At 37.4% G+C, this 15,858-nt stretch overlaps 1 pseudogene; it reads right to left on the reverse strand.

Annotated features, from left to right (window-relative positions):
• Nucleotides 1-3,010: 3,010 nt before the first annotated feature.
• Nucleotides 3,011-3,837, reverse strand: LOC132499443 (glyceraldehyde-3-phosphate dehydrogenase-like; annotated as a pseudogene).
• Nucleotides 3,838-15,858: the final 12,021 nt, after the last annotated feature.

Below are 15,858 nucleotides of genomic sequence, written 5' to 3' on the forward strand. Positions count from 1 at the left end.
GTGCGGGGCGAGCCTGCAGCGGCAGAGGTCGGCGTGACGTTGCACCAGCCCGAGGCGCGCCATGCGTTGTCTCAGGGAAGCTGCTCCTGGATCCCGGGACCCCGGCAGTGGCAGGCTGCACAGGCTCCCGGAAGGGCGGTGTGGACAGTGACCTGTGCTCGCACACAGGCTTCTTGGCGGCGGCAGCAGCAGCCCCAGCGTCCCACGCCCGTCACTGGGCTCCGTGCTTTCAGTCGTGACTCGCGCCCGTCTGTGGAGCCCCTTAAGCAGCGCTCTTAATCCCCTCTCCTCGCGCACCAGGAAACCAAGAGGGAAGAAAAACTCTCTTGCCTCTTTGGCAGCTCCAGAGTTTTCCCGGACTCCCTGCCGGCTAGCTGTGGCACATTAGCCCCCTTCAGGCTGAGTTCTTGCCGCCAGCCCCAGTCCTCTCCCTGTGCTCTGACCGAAGCCCGAGCCTCAACTTCTAGCGCCGCCTGCCACGGCGGGCGAGCAGACAAGCCTCTTGGGCTGGTGAGTGCCGCTCGGCACCGATCCTCTGTGTGGGGATCTCTCCGCTTTGCCCTACCCAGGTATGTGGGGAGTTTCTTGCCTTTTGGGAGGTCTGGGGTCTTCTGCCAGCGTTCAGTAGGTGTTCTGTAGGAGTTGTTCCACGTGTAGCTGTATTTCTGGTGTATCCGTGGGGAGGACGGTTATCTCTGCGTCTTACTCTTCCGCCATCTTACCCGGAAGTCTCTTAATGTTTATTCTTAAGACTATATCAACAACAGTCTAAACATTTCACCTTTATTTTATTGTATAAGCTTCACATGTTGGCCTTTAGAAATCCTCCTGTGATAGAGACAATTGGTAGATTATTGGTGCCCTTGCTGGAAAAGTGAAATTAGTTTATCAATGATGAAATAAATGCATGTATCCTACTAAAGTAGGGAAATTTATGGAAAATATTTTATTATTTGACTGATTTACAAAAATTACAGATTTTATTGGAAGTCTCATGAATGTGCCTTGTGAAACATAATGAAATACTTTTATTTCTCTTGAGAATAATCTTATATAATACATTTGTGTTCCTCTGAATTTGAGGGGAACAGCCCAACGCTGTGTGCTATCAAAATGCAAATGTAACACCATATTGCCAGGAACCTACTCTCCCCAGCAGGAAATATAGAACACAGTAATTTAATTCATGCTGGAAAATGATGTTTTCCATTAGCACAGATTTACTTTCAAAAACAAAATAAAGTGTTGACTTGGAAGTAATCAGTCCTCTTCTTTTAGAAGTTTCCATTTTTCTTATTTAGGGGGCAAGTTCTTCCAAAATGTATATAAGAAATGGGTATATTTCTGTTAACTATATCAATTTTCCCCAGATACATTTTTTTTTTTTTTTTTTTTTTGCTGTACGCGGGCCTCTCACTGCTGTGGCCTCTCCCGCTGCGGAGCACAGGCTCCGGACACACAGGCTCCGCGGCCATGGCTCGCGGGCCCAGCCGCTCCGCGGCATGCGGGATCCTCCGGGATCGGGGCACGAACCCGTGTCCCCCGCATCGGCAGGCGGACTCTCAACCACTGCGCCACCAGGGAAGCCCCCCCAGATACATTTTGATGTAAATTACCTTGAAAGATCAGTAAAGTGGGCATGACTGTGAACAACAAAACATGGAATATATAAACACTTTTGAGAACCAATGACTCTTAAAGAGCTGGTATGCCTCTCACTCGTCTTGGGCCTGGACTAATGTTGATGTCCTTGCAGAAAGTGATATATTAAAGCAGATTTCTGGTCACCATGGGAATTTAAATGGCCTATAATTAATTAATAAACAAACAAATAAATAAATATAATTATATTTCTCTATAGTCTTCTTCTGAAAATAGAATTTAAATGTACTGCTTCAAAATTCATGCTCTCAAACATACTTTCATACATACTTTCTCACAAGCTGCTATATCTAAATGGAATATTCTCCCTCCTCCCACACCCTTTGTTTTTGACATCTAACTAAACTATATTGTTCTTTATTTTAAGCCTGAGCACCTTTTGGGAAGCTCTCTCTAACACTAGGAATAAATGATCCTACACACTAAGCTATTAGTGTTCCCATTTTCACAATGTGTTTTCAGATTTGTTCTTATACATCAATAAATCTCTCAAAGCAGAGATGTAATTATACTTTCTAAATAAAGCAATAAACTTGTGGTCATACTTAAAACTGTCATAAATAACTAAAGCTAAATTTTATTCTTCAAAATAAATGAATAATGTAAATTTGTGTGGCTGTGCCCTTGATTTAGTAGCAAGGAATTTTTAAATCACTCATTTGCTAATCAAAGATGTATTATAATCTTTGACAGAGTATCCCTGCATTCATTATTTTAATGACAGGATATATTTTAATGAAATATTAAGATGGCTTTGCAATCAACAGATTGTTATTAAATATATACTGGGAGCATGTCAAACACAAGACCTATTACTCAAGCTTTGCCAAACTACCTGTTTTCTAGACTGAATTAGTTATAGATTCTTGGGCAAATGTTCTTGCACAGAGTTGAGCAAATGACTTCACAACGTTTCCTAGAACACAGTCTATTCCCATCACTTCAAGTAGTCCCTGATAACTTTATTTATTTATTTTTGACTGGGTACTGTGTACTTTATTGATGGCAAGTGATAAGGTAGAGTTTCCTAAGTCCTTCCTCTTCTTCAGGTGTCTGGGATGGAAACTGTGTCAAGAACTGGAGATCCTCAGTGTGTTGGGGAATTGAGTTGGGACAAAGACTCCCCAGCAGTAAGCACCTCTTTATTCCTCTCCTGTCCTCACTGGGGCTGATGTTCCAGGGGACTGACTCCTTAGAGGTCATGTGGACCATCAGGTCCACCATTTTATTGCTGTAGCCAAACACATTGTCATAAAATGAGATTGACGAAGTGATCATTTAAGGCAATACCAGTCCCAACAACAAAGGTGGGAGAGTAGGTGTCACCTTTAAAGTCGCAGGAAACAACCTAGTCCTCAGTGTAGCCCAGGATATCCTTTAGGGGTTCCTCCAATGCCTGCTTCACCACCTTCTTGATGTCATCATATTTAGCAGCTTTCTGCACACTGCAGAGCAGATCCAGCACTGAAACATTAGGGGAAGGGACACAGAAGGCCATGCCAGTGAGCTTCCCAGTCAGCTCAGGAAGACCTTTCCCACAACCTCAGCAGCACCAATAGAAGCAAGGGCTTCTATTGTTCTGGGCTTCCCCATGGTCATGATGCCACAGTTTCTCAGAGGTACCATCTACATTCTTCTGGGAAGCAATGATGGCAAGGACTGTGACCATGCATCCCTCCACAATGCCAAAGTTGTCATAAATGACTTTGACCAAGAGGGCCAAGGCGTTTGTGTTGCAGGGGGCATTGCTGACAATCTTGAGAGAGCTGTCATACTTCTCATGGTTCATGCCCATCACAAACATGGGGGCATTAGCAGAAGAAGCAGAGGTGATGACCCTTAGGTTCAACGTGAGCCCCAGTCTTCTTCAAGCTAGTGAAGACACCAGTGGACTCTACAACATAATCAGCACCAGAATCACTTCATTTGATGTTGGCAGAATCTTGCTCTTGGAAGATGGAGGTTATCTTTCCATTGAAGACATGCTTCCAGTTCTCAACCTTGACTCTACCACTGAAATTGCCATGGGTGGAATCATACTGGAACATGTAGAATATGTAATTGAGGTAATGAAGGGGCCACGGATGGCAAACAATATTCACTTTGCCAGAGTTAAAAGTGCCCTGGTGACCAGGTGCCCTATTGGTCAAATCCATTTACTCCAACCTTCATCATTGTGTCTCAAGGTCATGGCTTGACATGCAGAAAGATGTGGCTGCCTGTTGAAAAGAACAGCACATAAAGCCTCAATCACTTTAACTACTTTTCTCTGTCTCAAACAAACTTAAGTGATATTATATCCGATGATAAAGCCCAGTTATCTTTTATTTATTCATTCATCCATTCACAGAACATGTTACCTGCTATCTAGTATTTACATGATAATTTTTCACTGATAAATAATTTTAGCAACACAGTAAGTGCACTATATTACATAGCTTTACATCAATAACAACCTCAAACAACATTTATTTTTCATTCATATTACCTGTAAGTAGTTGTGGTTTGGCTACTATGACTCTCATTATTCTCATTATTCCCAGTAGTTACATTCTACAAAGTCACCATGAAAGCTGAGTTAGCACTTACTGAACTATTGTTTCAAGGGGACCTGCAAGCCTCTGGTCACAGCATTTTTGACAACCAAAATGCCATTTGAGTTATGTATGTTTGCCAGAATCCTTGTAAAATAAGTCAGCGTCACCATCATTGGAAATCTGCTCTTCCACATAGCCTTCTCCTATATAAGAGTTAGCAGGTATTTTTTTACAGTTTTTGCACATCCTCCTGACCTGCAGAAACTTCGTCATCTGCAAGATTATTTTTCATGCTGTATCTCCTTTTGAAAAGTATGAGCCATAATATCTATTTTTAGAGGCAAGAGCCCTTTCCTTCTGAATAAAAAATACCCAGAGATTCGGTGACTTAGAGAAACTTGTTCTCTAAAACAGAACTGTAATTGAGAGGTTTAATGAATTGATGAATTATTCGTGCCCTTAAACTATCTCTCAATAGATTCACTATCCTAGGGTAGCATAGTTATAGAGGTCTTACTGGGACGGAGGGAAGAATATATGAGTTTATGTTATCTCAGGCTATAAATAGTAGCTGGGACTTCCCTGGCAGTCCAGTGGTTAAGACTCCACATTTCCACTGCAGGGGTGAAGGTTCAACCCCTGGTCGGAGAACTAAGATCCCACATGCCATGTGTTTTTGTCAAAAACTTTTTTAAAATAACTAATTTTAGTTGAAATGATACCATTGGTGTTCATGGGATATTTAGGTTTTCAGTAAACCCTGCACTGGTAATCTATTTATTGTTGATATCACTGTTATAAACTTTTTTTGATATCTTAATACAAGCCAATAGTAAGCTGAAAGCCATTAGGTTTATTATTGATTGCTTATACCAGGGATTGTCAAATTATTGTCAACTGAAATAAAAGCACACAACATGAGAGCTGTGAGTTTCAGTTTTATGTGAGGACTTCCTTAGGACTATAGTCCAGGAGACAGCCTCTCAGATAGCTCTGAGGAATCTCTCTGAAGGGGTGAAAGGGGAGGTAAGCATATATGTGATTTTGGAGAAGACGTATGTGCAATAAAGCACACATTTTTTTGTAGAAGGTCACGAGGCACAGATACCTTAGTTAATAATTATAAGATGCAAGAAATTGGTTCATAAAATTTTCTCCTGAAAACATGTAACTATCTGAAGGGCTGTTCTACAAGTTTTCCCAGAGCACAGAGTGCCTCATTCCTGATCTCCACTCTGAACTCCTTCAGGGTGTATTGAAGGTCAGCAACTGTGGTGGCTAGTGACTTAATTCTTGCAGAACCAGATGGCAAGTGATATTCTTTGTTAGCTGTGCCCCCCTCATGGTCAAAAACTCAACAATGGTTTGAAAGATATTACATGACCATTTGTCCCATTGTACTAGGAATGCTCATTCTTAGGCCAGGATTTTGTTGATAGGCTACTCAATGTGCTATTAGCAGAGTAGACCCTATTAATTGATAGCAAAATTTCCTGAACCACCTGTCTTACTAGTGTGTTACGGTCGAGGAGAAGATTCCCTCTGGTTGCTTCTTCCCATATCTAGACTTACACTGTTACAATCATTGATCTCATTTGGAACTATATATTTGGTCAATCATTTCAAGCCACATAATCACAATTATTTTTATTGGCAGCCCAGTCACATGTTTGGCACCTCAAGAAAAAACAATCTTGTAAAATAGGCAGAATATAAGTACTATAGCTAGCATTAATAATAGTATTATAGGGCCTCCCTGGTGGCGCAGTGGTTGAGAGTCCGCCTGCCGATGCAGGGGATACGGGTTCGTGCCCCGCTCTGGGAGGATCCCATATGCCGCGGAGCGGCTGGGCCCGTGAGCCATGGCCGCTGGGCCTGCGCATCCGGAGCCTGTGCTCCGCAACGGGAGGGGCCACAACAGTGAGAGGCCCACATAACGCAAAAAGGGAAAAAAAATAATAATAATAATAGTATTATAAGTAAATATTTAAGCCAAGAATTTCTATTAGTTATGGCCAAGTATACCTCAAACTCATCTGGCCTTGTCTTATCACTATCTTAAAGGTAATTATATATTGCTATTGTTCATAAGGCACCCAGCCCAATTTCTTAGTGTTATTACGTTGAACTTCTTAATGTTATTAGGTTGATTATCCTTAGTATGATTTAATTGTTCCCAACATAAGGGCCTTTAAACTTAAATGACCTGGTACTAGCCATATGAATCCAACCCCAAGTTGAAGGAGGTTATATTCTTTAACCAAAATTTAGCTCATTGTTCTGATTGAGCTTGAGTAACTTTAAAAGAAAATTCATATTTATGGCATGGTCAGAGCAAGTATGATTCATTGGCTAAGTGAGGGGGTCTCATCTAGTAATATCAGTAGTGGCCTAAACAGAACTGTAACTTCTTTAGTCTAGGATAAATTTCCTAAGACCATCCAGTTAGAGTCTTAAAGAGGAGAAATCCACAAAGGTAGAGAGGTAATGACCATAAATCCAACTACTGAATTAATTTTTAAACTCTGCATAGAATTTGTGCCCATGATAGAAAAACATTGATTTTCTTGCAAGAGTCCAAGATATTAAAAAGACTTTAATAATCATACAGTTCAGTTCCGGCATCTTGGCAGGTCTGTTTACTTCTGATGTTTTCTTCTTCTTGTCCTGGTGTGGGTGTAGTTTCTCCTCTGAGCATTGTTTTAAGGGGAGTTTGAGGTCAGCAGTCCTCTCTATAGACCAGTCCAGTGCAGCACCCTATCTAAGTGGTAAATATGAATCTAAAAGTCAATTTCCTTCAGTTCTTCTGTGCGTGAGCTGGTTAAGAGTACCTGATAAGTTTCCTTCCATCTATGTTGAAGATAGTCCTTTAAATGATGCTTTTTCCAGTATGCATAATATCCTAATTGTAGGTCCTGGGGCATCTGATCTTCATTCAAGGTAGATTACTGTGATAAGCTTCAGAAACAAACTCAAGAGTGTCCTTTTAATAATTCAATTAACATTTACAATAATGTAATGTAATAACAAGGAGCTATCTAAGAAGTGAGTTTTAGGCAGTAAATACAGACCTCAGTTAACAACTAGAATTTAATATCCACTGAAACATAATTTTTCTCTCTAAAATTACCTTCATTTCTATCAAATACAGCCAAATTAAGATTAATTTGTTTGCAGAAATAAATGTGGCTTCAATAAACTTGGCCAGATTATTTACATAAGTGTAATTGAACATATAAGATATTTTAATTGGCTTTGCTGGAAATTTTATAAGGAATCTCAGACTGAATTTTTAAAAGGCCTCTCAAGGCCAGAAGGCCACAGCAAGGACTTGCCATCAGATCCCACCTGTGATATCTAAAGATTTAGGTGAGTTCCTCTCTTCTCTAGGTCCAAAAGTATCTTTAGATTCCTGCACCTGTTAGGAGTCTGCTTTCTGGTAACCTGAAAGTTTCCAATTTCTCTTCCAATTAGATAGAGAGAAAAGTTAAATATTTCAATTCTGCTAACCAAGTTGCTGTGTGCCATAATTAGCTTCAGGGAGAAGGTTTCCTTACATCTGGAAAACACAGATTAAAAGCCAGTAATATTTCAAACCAAAAAAAAAAGAAAACATAAAATTTGTAAGCAAATTCATCAGTTCACTCAGTCCTATGTAACTAATACTTGAACTTTTGTTAACAGTTGTATGAAGCCACCAAGATTCTATTAGAATTCTTTAATTTCTTACCCAGTTTAGTGGTATGACCTGAAATTTATCAGAAACCTGTACTTGTCAAAAAGTTCTGTCTATAAACCTTCTTGAAGATAAAGCATTTTTTCAAAGGCATCGGAGTAAAACAATAACTGTCTATGAATGACAAAAGACTTAAAATGACTTAAAAGGTAAAGAAAGTTTACAACCTGTAAAAAAAGCAAATCAATATTCTAGGAAAACTTTGTCCTCTTAACAGGGAGAAAACCCAATTCAGATTTTGCACCACTTTACTTTTAATGTTGAAATTAATTTGCTCAAATGTATTTTAATCTTAGTCCTGACCACACACAGAATTCCTCTCTAAAGATTTTTTTTCTCACAAATCTTCGACAACATTCTATATCCATATTAATTTGTCCCTTATTTTCTTTCCCATTTAGAAATAACTTGATTTAGGACAAAATTACCTTCTTTATCCTTAACAAAATGCATTTCTATTTCTTATACCTTCTTTTTTTCTTGAATATAAAAATATTTTGCTTATTAGCTTAGTAGCTTTAATTACATATATTAGTTAGAACTCTCAGCTCTTTAAAAAAACATAACTCCTAGCAACAACTAAGAAGTAAGCAATTATGACCTGTCTCTTACATTAGCATTCTGTAGATTGGCAAACTTATAAATACTACTTATAATTTCTAAAAAGCATGCACTTTCTTAAAGAAAATGGCTTGATGTGGCACCAAACGTATTTATTAATAGTCTTAAATATCTTTAGTTTCCCTGTAAAAGGAAGCCTATGTTCAGTAATTAATGTTCCCTATCTTATTTTATTTGGGAATGAACTAGATATTTAATAAACTGCCATCATTTAACTTAATTTAACAAAACTCTAAAGTTTCAAGTTACCAAATATCTGGAGAGACTATTTTTTAAGTAGACATTCCTAAAACATAATTATTCCTAAAGAGTTTACCTAAAAGCCATATCTCAACTACATTTAATTTGCTTATAAAATTTTTATCGTTCCAAGTTATTTTTCTTGCTGACAAATTTTACAACTTCTTATTTGACTTCTAGTAAACCTAGGTACAATTAAAGTATTATACTTAATGCTGACGACTTTAAAGACATGTCTGTATTAATTAAACCAACAAACTTAAACTAACTTTCATACCAAATGATAATTTAATACTATATATTTCCCAGATCATTTGAACTTGAAATTCATTTGGGTTCGTTTCTTTCATATTTCTGAGTACTTATATAAACACTTGATTTCTTTTAAATCAATTAAATAGAACTCATTTACAAGTTAATTTTGGTAATACCATCCAGAGGTTGAGATATATCATATCTATAAAGTACACACAGATATATAGACAGACACAACTAGAGATCTCATAGCTTCATTTTTAAAACTTAGTCATGAATCAGGTATTACAATACAGAACTCACTAGTTTATAAATAACAGTTAGAATAAGCTAAGGGTAAAATGGTCTCTTTTCCTTTTTTTTCTCTCAGTCTAAGGAATTGGAGATGGTCTAGATAAGAGTAAGATAAACTCCTGAGAGACCTGATAGAACACTTACATCTCAAAGATACATGGAGATAAAAGCAAGCTCCTCCTAAGAGGACCTTTTGGGTCAGAATTATGAAAACATTTTTTATCAAGCCAGCTTTCTCTAACTTAAGTGTGTATGCAATAAAAGATCCCCATCTCAGCTAATTTCAGGAGGATATTTCCTTTAATTCCCAAGTAAGTACTTATAAGTATAATTTTTGTACATACATAAATGGACTTGGGTGTTAGTTGGAGGGTGGCTTTCCCATGCCCCTCATTTAGAAAAGACATAAACCAGCCTCCCACCTAATTACCCAGTCCAGACCTCTCAGTGCCTTTCAACTGAGCAAATCCCAGTGTCTTTCAACTAGGATTCTCCCAGTATCTTTCAACTGTGGGGGTCAGGTACATGTTATACACTGCCAAATAAAACTCAGAATCATCACCAATAATCAGGAAATACAAGAACTAGGAGAGACTTAATAAAATTCTTCTGGACTCATGAGTAGGCAGATGGGCATAAGGGGCCCTGCTGTTACCAAGGCTCCAGATCCTCGTAGAGTTCAGGTGAAGGAGAATAGTCTGCTCTGGGTCCATTCATGGTTTCCAGAAATGTCAGTCAACTGAAATAAAAACACACAAAGTAAGAGCTGTGAGTTTCAATTTTATTTGGGGACTTACTGAAAACTAATAGCCCAGGAGACAGACTCTCAGATAGCTCTGAGGAATTGCTCTGAAGAGGTAAGGGGGAAAGTCAGCATATATGTGATTTTGGAGAAGAAGTATGTGCAATCAAGCACACATCTCCATAGAAGGCTACTGCTGTCACAAGTCACAGATATCTTAGTTCATGCTTTTAATGCTTTTCTAAGTATGGGAAGATGCAAGAAATTGGTTCATAAAATTTTCTTCTGAAAACATCTAACTATCTGAAGGCCTGTTCTGCCAGTTTTCCCAGAGCACAGAGTGCCTCATTCTAGATCTCCACTCTGAATTTCTTTCAGGGTGTGTTCAAGGTCAACAACTGCAGTGGCTATTGACTTAATTCTTGTAGAACCAGATGGTCAGTGACATTCTTTGGTTGGCATTATAATCTGTGAAACAAATGCTGCCTGACACTTGTTTTATAGATAAATTTTTACTGAATATAGCCATGCTTTTTTCTTTAAGTATTGTCTGTGTCTGCTCTCACACTACAATGGCAGAGTTGAGTAGTTACAAAAGAGAGCATATGTCCCACAACATTGAAAATAGTTACTATCTGGATCTTCAAAAAATGTCTGTCTGTCAACCTCTGCCTTATACTCATGGAAGACATGTCAAATAAAAAAGGACAACTAATAGTGAAACTAAGAACAACCAGGTTGGAAAACTAATATCCTTCCACAAAAATTCTCATATTTCCAGAGCTTCTTGTTTAGCTCAGTGGCACTGAATGTAAACTGATTACAAAGTTGCACAAGCAATTGGCACAAACACATTTGTGATAGTTGAACATTTTACATTATGGAAAAAGTGTAATACTTAATAACAATGTTATATTTTATATAAGATTGAGAAATAATATGTTTATGAATATGTTAAGCTGAAGCAAAATATTTTGATCAAACATTTAGCATGTTAATTATCTTTAATTCAACTATCTGAGTTTGGCCAATTAACCAAAGTGACTATCTGGCTGTGAAGTGGCTATCTGGGAGACAGGCACGTATGCTCATAAAGGATTATGCATAGACCTATACACTTAAAAGGAGTGAATTTCATTGTGCATAAATTATATCTCAATAAACCTGATTTATTTTCAAAAAAGGATTCTATATTTGCATAGATTTTTAGATTGTAGTAATTAATGTTAAGTGTTACAAAACAGTTCATTGATTGCCAGTATTATTGTTGTTAAATTAAGTGAATAGTTGGGACTGACATAACTGGTCCCATGGCATTAGAAGTCCAGAATAATGATCCATTAAAAAAAAATCCTGCCTAACGCACTGGTTACAAGTTTTGCCCATTGTATTGTAAGAATAGCACCATATCTGCTTGTGAATCAGACATGCATGAAAGTGCTGGCCAGGATACCAAATGGCAGAGAGAAGGAACTCCTTCAATCTGCAAACAGATTTTATGGCTGCTTCTGCCTCATTAGAGCTAGTAGATGTGCATTTTCTGAGAAATTTGGTCAGAGTTTGCTTTCACTGCAATGAACCATCTGATGATGAGTTTGCAGAGGTGGAGAACTAGAACTCTCACCAGCCTCTCCCTACAACTGCAGAGTACCTATATACATGACAGAAAAAAATTCTGCTACTCACCGAAAAGCCAAATTAGTTTAGGCTAGGTTTATAAATAACCTTTTACTCACAGAGCACTAAATTATCAGAAATAAAAGAAAGGGAAAATTTTAGACTGATTGTTGAACATTATATTAAATGATGTTGGACAGATGGAAACACTGTATTTAGATATCTATTACATTAAATTTCTTGATTTACTAGGTTGAAAACAAGTCACCTTATGTATCTTCTGGACATAGCACAAAATTTTTGGTTTTTTAAATTTTTGAGTTAAATAATGATCTGTCAAAATGTAATAGAGTGTTTCTCAAACTACATATGATAAAAATCTGTTTTTTAAAAGAATCCCAATCCATCATGAATTGATAATTTTATAACATACAATAAAAATGAAAAACTAGAAAAATGAAATGAAAGAAAAAAAGACATATGTCTTCTTTTTCAGTACTAAATTCCACAGACATACAATTACTCTGTGACACTGCTATAAAATTTCTAAAAATTTATTTCTATTTCTGTACTTATCTGGTCATAATCCAGTTGTATGGGGATCCAGACAGGCATCAGTTGATAGACCACATTTTTAAGTACAAAGAGTTTTTCAAAATAAAATAAATTCAAAGGCTTATAAATTTTCCTTAAAAATGGGCACTCTCCTTACCAGCCTGATTCCTGTTCCTCTGATTTAACTATCTTCCACTCTTCAAGCTTCTCCTTTTGACATTTAGCTCTATAAACTGAAATAAAATGCTTATATTACTACTTCTTGATTTTTCAATATTAAACATTCTCAGTTGACTTGATACTATGAAATATGAGGATATAGTTTACTTGCATCCTTCACTTATATATTCTTCCCACATCCTCCAAGTAGAGACCTATCAAGAATTTTTGTTTAAATTTATGGAACTGTTTAAAAACAAGACTCTGAATGATGTACTGAAAAGAGGATGACAACAAATATCAAAAACTAAAAGTGTAATGAAATACTTAACACAGTAAAAATGTCAATTCTTTCCCCAAAATATCTGAATAGATTCAATACAATACTGATTAAAACAGCAGCTGGCTTTTAAAAATATTTATTTATTTGTTTGTTTGTTTGTTTATTTTTCACTGCGTTGGGTCTTCATTGCTGCGCATGGACTACTCTTCCTTGCAGTGCACGGGATTCTCATTGCGGTGGTTTCTCTTGTTGCAGAGCACGGGTTCTAGGCATGTGGGTTTCAGTTGTTGTGGCACGTGAGCTCAGTAGCTGTGGCTCGTGAGCTCTAGAGCACAGGCTCAGTAGTTGTGGTGCACAGGCTTAGCTGCTCTGCAGCATGTTGGATCTTTCCAGATCAGGGCTCTAACCCATGTCCCCTGCATTGGCAGGTGGATTCTTAACCACTGCACCACGGGGGAAGTCCCGAGCAACTAGCTTTTTGTGGGAATTAATAAAATATAAATGGATATGTAATATCCAAGAGTATTCAAAATACTCTCAAAAAAGAAGAACATAGTGGGAAAAAAATACTCTACCAGTTACTAAGATATATTTTAAAGATGTAGTAAAATAGTGTAATATTATAATGACAAATACAGCAATGGAATAGAGTTTAGAAAGAGACACATGCAAATACGGACCTTTCTTTTCTTCATTTGGCATAAGTGTCAGTGTAGAGAAGTGGCAATAAAATGGCCTTTTATTTTTATTTACTTATTAACATATTTATTGGAGTATAATTGCTTTACAATGTTGTATTAGTTTCTGCTGTATAACAAAGTGAATCAGCTATATGTATACATATGTCCCCATATCTCCTCCCTCTTACGTCTCCCTCCCACCCTCCCTATCCCATCCCTCTAGGTGGTCACAAAACATTGAACTGATCTCCCTGTGCTGTGTGGCTGCTTCCCACTAGCTATCTATTTTACATAAAATAGCCTTTTAAAATGTTGCTAACACAATTTTTTATTATTACGGAAACCAACTAGGTTCACATCTTGCATAATGCACTAGAATCCATTATAGGTGGATTGTAGATCTAAGTTTGAAAGGCAAATAATTGAGATTCTATAAAATATTATAGAAGACCTGACCTCAGAGTATATGGAAACTGCGTAAATGGAAATTACTTTAAAGGAAAAGACTGCTAAATCTGAATACATAATTTAGTAGTTTTGGGACTTCCCTGGTGGTGCAGTGGTTAAGACTCAATGCTCCCAATGCAGGGACCCCAAGTTTGATCCCTGGTCAGGGAACTAGATCCCACATGCCACAACTAAGGGTTCTCATGCCACAACTAAGACCTGGTGCAACCAAATAAATAAACAAATAAAGTATTTTTTTTAATTTAGTAGTTTTCACTATTTTTATAAGCAGTGAAAAAAGTCATAGAAAGTGAGAAAAGACATTTTCAAACCATACAAAGAACAAAGGGTTCACTATAAGTAAAAAATTAAAAGATACACAACTTAGAAAAATGGACAATTGACTTGAGTAAATCTTCATAAATAAGAATATTCAAATGACCAATAAACATATGAAAACATACTCACTTTCATTAGTCATTAGGGAAATGCAAATTTAAACTGCAATGAGATACCATTACATATGCATCACTTGGTAAAATTTTAAAAATACCAAGTTTTGACAAGACTATGAAATAAGAAAAGCTCTTAAATACTGCTTAAAGAAGTATAAATTGGTATGACTACTTTAGAAAACACTTTTTCAATATTTAAACTATAAAATATGCAGATTTATGAACCAACAATTACAATCCTAGTAGAGGTCTGCTTTTACCTTGTGCTAAGTATTGGACCATGGGTGTCAAAGGTTTTCTCTCAATATTCCTGCTCTACCCTCAACTTTCAGCAGTCTTTGCAAACCTGCACTTCAGAGGCTTCTCTCTCCATGCCTTTGCCCCATTGCAGCAGCAGACTGCTTTGTCACTCAGTGCTAGTCTCATGGGGGAAGTGAGGAGGTAAGTTCAGTGTTCCCGATCCATCTTCAGTGTTAAGCAGGCCCTGTATAGCCTTATGGGTGAGGTTTCACATTGTTCCTGTTCCTCCATGTTATGGTAGCCTTGAATCTGTGGTAGCCCTCGAGGGAAGGAGAGTTTCCTGCCTCTCCCTTAGTGGCAGCAGACCTCTTCTTTGAATTAGTGCAGGATATTGGTCCCAAAGTCCTTCTTCCCCCTCCATCAGTAACAGGTTTTTCCTTTTCTCCCTTTCCCAGAAGCAAGGGAGCTTTGTCTGGGTTCTGGAATGCAAAAAGCTCCTCACCTTCCCCCCCCCACCCCAGAACTAAGGCTTTCACTTCACTCGATTGAAGCGCCCAGGAAAGTGTGTGATTTTTTTTGTATGTCCCCAAGTGGCAGCCAATCAACCTCTGCACACATGCATTTCTGTCAAGCTCTCTCCAGTCTCTCACTTGCCCCCAATATTTCTTGCATGATATGATTATTGTAAGATATCTTCAAAACAAAAATAATAGTAATGAATTAGTATTGAAAATAATGAACTTTAAAAACTACAGACACAGCCGTCCTGAGTGACAGTTTTGTTAGGCATATATTTGAGTGCTAATCAATAAAGAAGGCTAAAACATTACTGGAATCAATTTAGGAAAGGTAGCAAATTGGTCCTGATTTTGCTGAAGTTGTCAGCACCCTCTAGTGGAAAGAAGACGTTGAAAAACCACTTCCTTATTGAAATCGGCTTACCTCAAATATGTTTGCACAGATGCATTATCAGTCATCAAAATGTGGCAGTTACAGAAACTAAAATTGTGAGACAGTAATAAACAATGTAGTATTTCATTTTAATGTATTAAATAATTATAAATCCTTTAATATAGTTTGTTGTCTCATTCAGAAAAGCAATACAAAACAAAACAAGAACAAAAAACAAAAAAACAAAAAACCCTGAAAGCAGAACTGGGACCACAGAACAGGAACTACCCCTACCTACAATATCTCTGCTTTTCCTAGTAAAAATGAATTAAATGAGCATTTCTGTATTTAAATTTTCTTAATGAAATTTCAGATTTTTCTATTCTCACTAAATTAATATTATGCAAATAATTGAGGAATAATATATTGAACATATGCCAAACT

Source organism: Mesoplodon densirostris, chromosome 11, assembly GCF_025265405.1.
Source record: "Mesoplodon densirostris isolate mMesDen1 chromosome 11, mMesDen1 primary haplotype, whole genome shotgun sequence".
Taxonomy (NCBI): domain Eukaryota; kingdom Metazoa; phylum Chordata; class Mammalia; order Artiodactyla; family Ziphiidae; genus Mesoplodon; species Mesoplodon densirostris.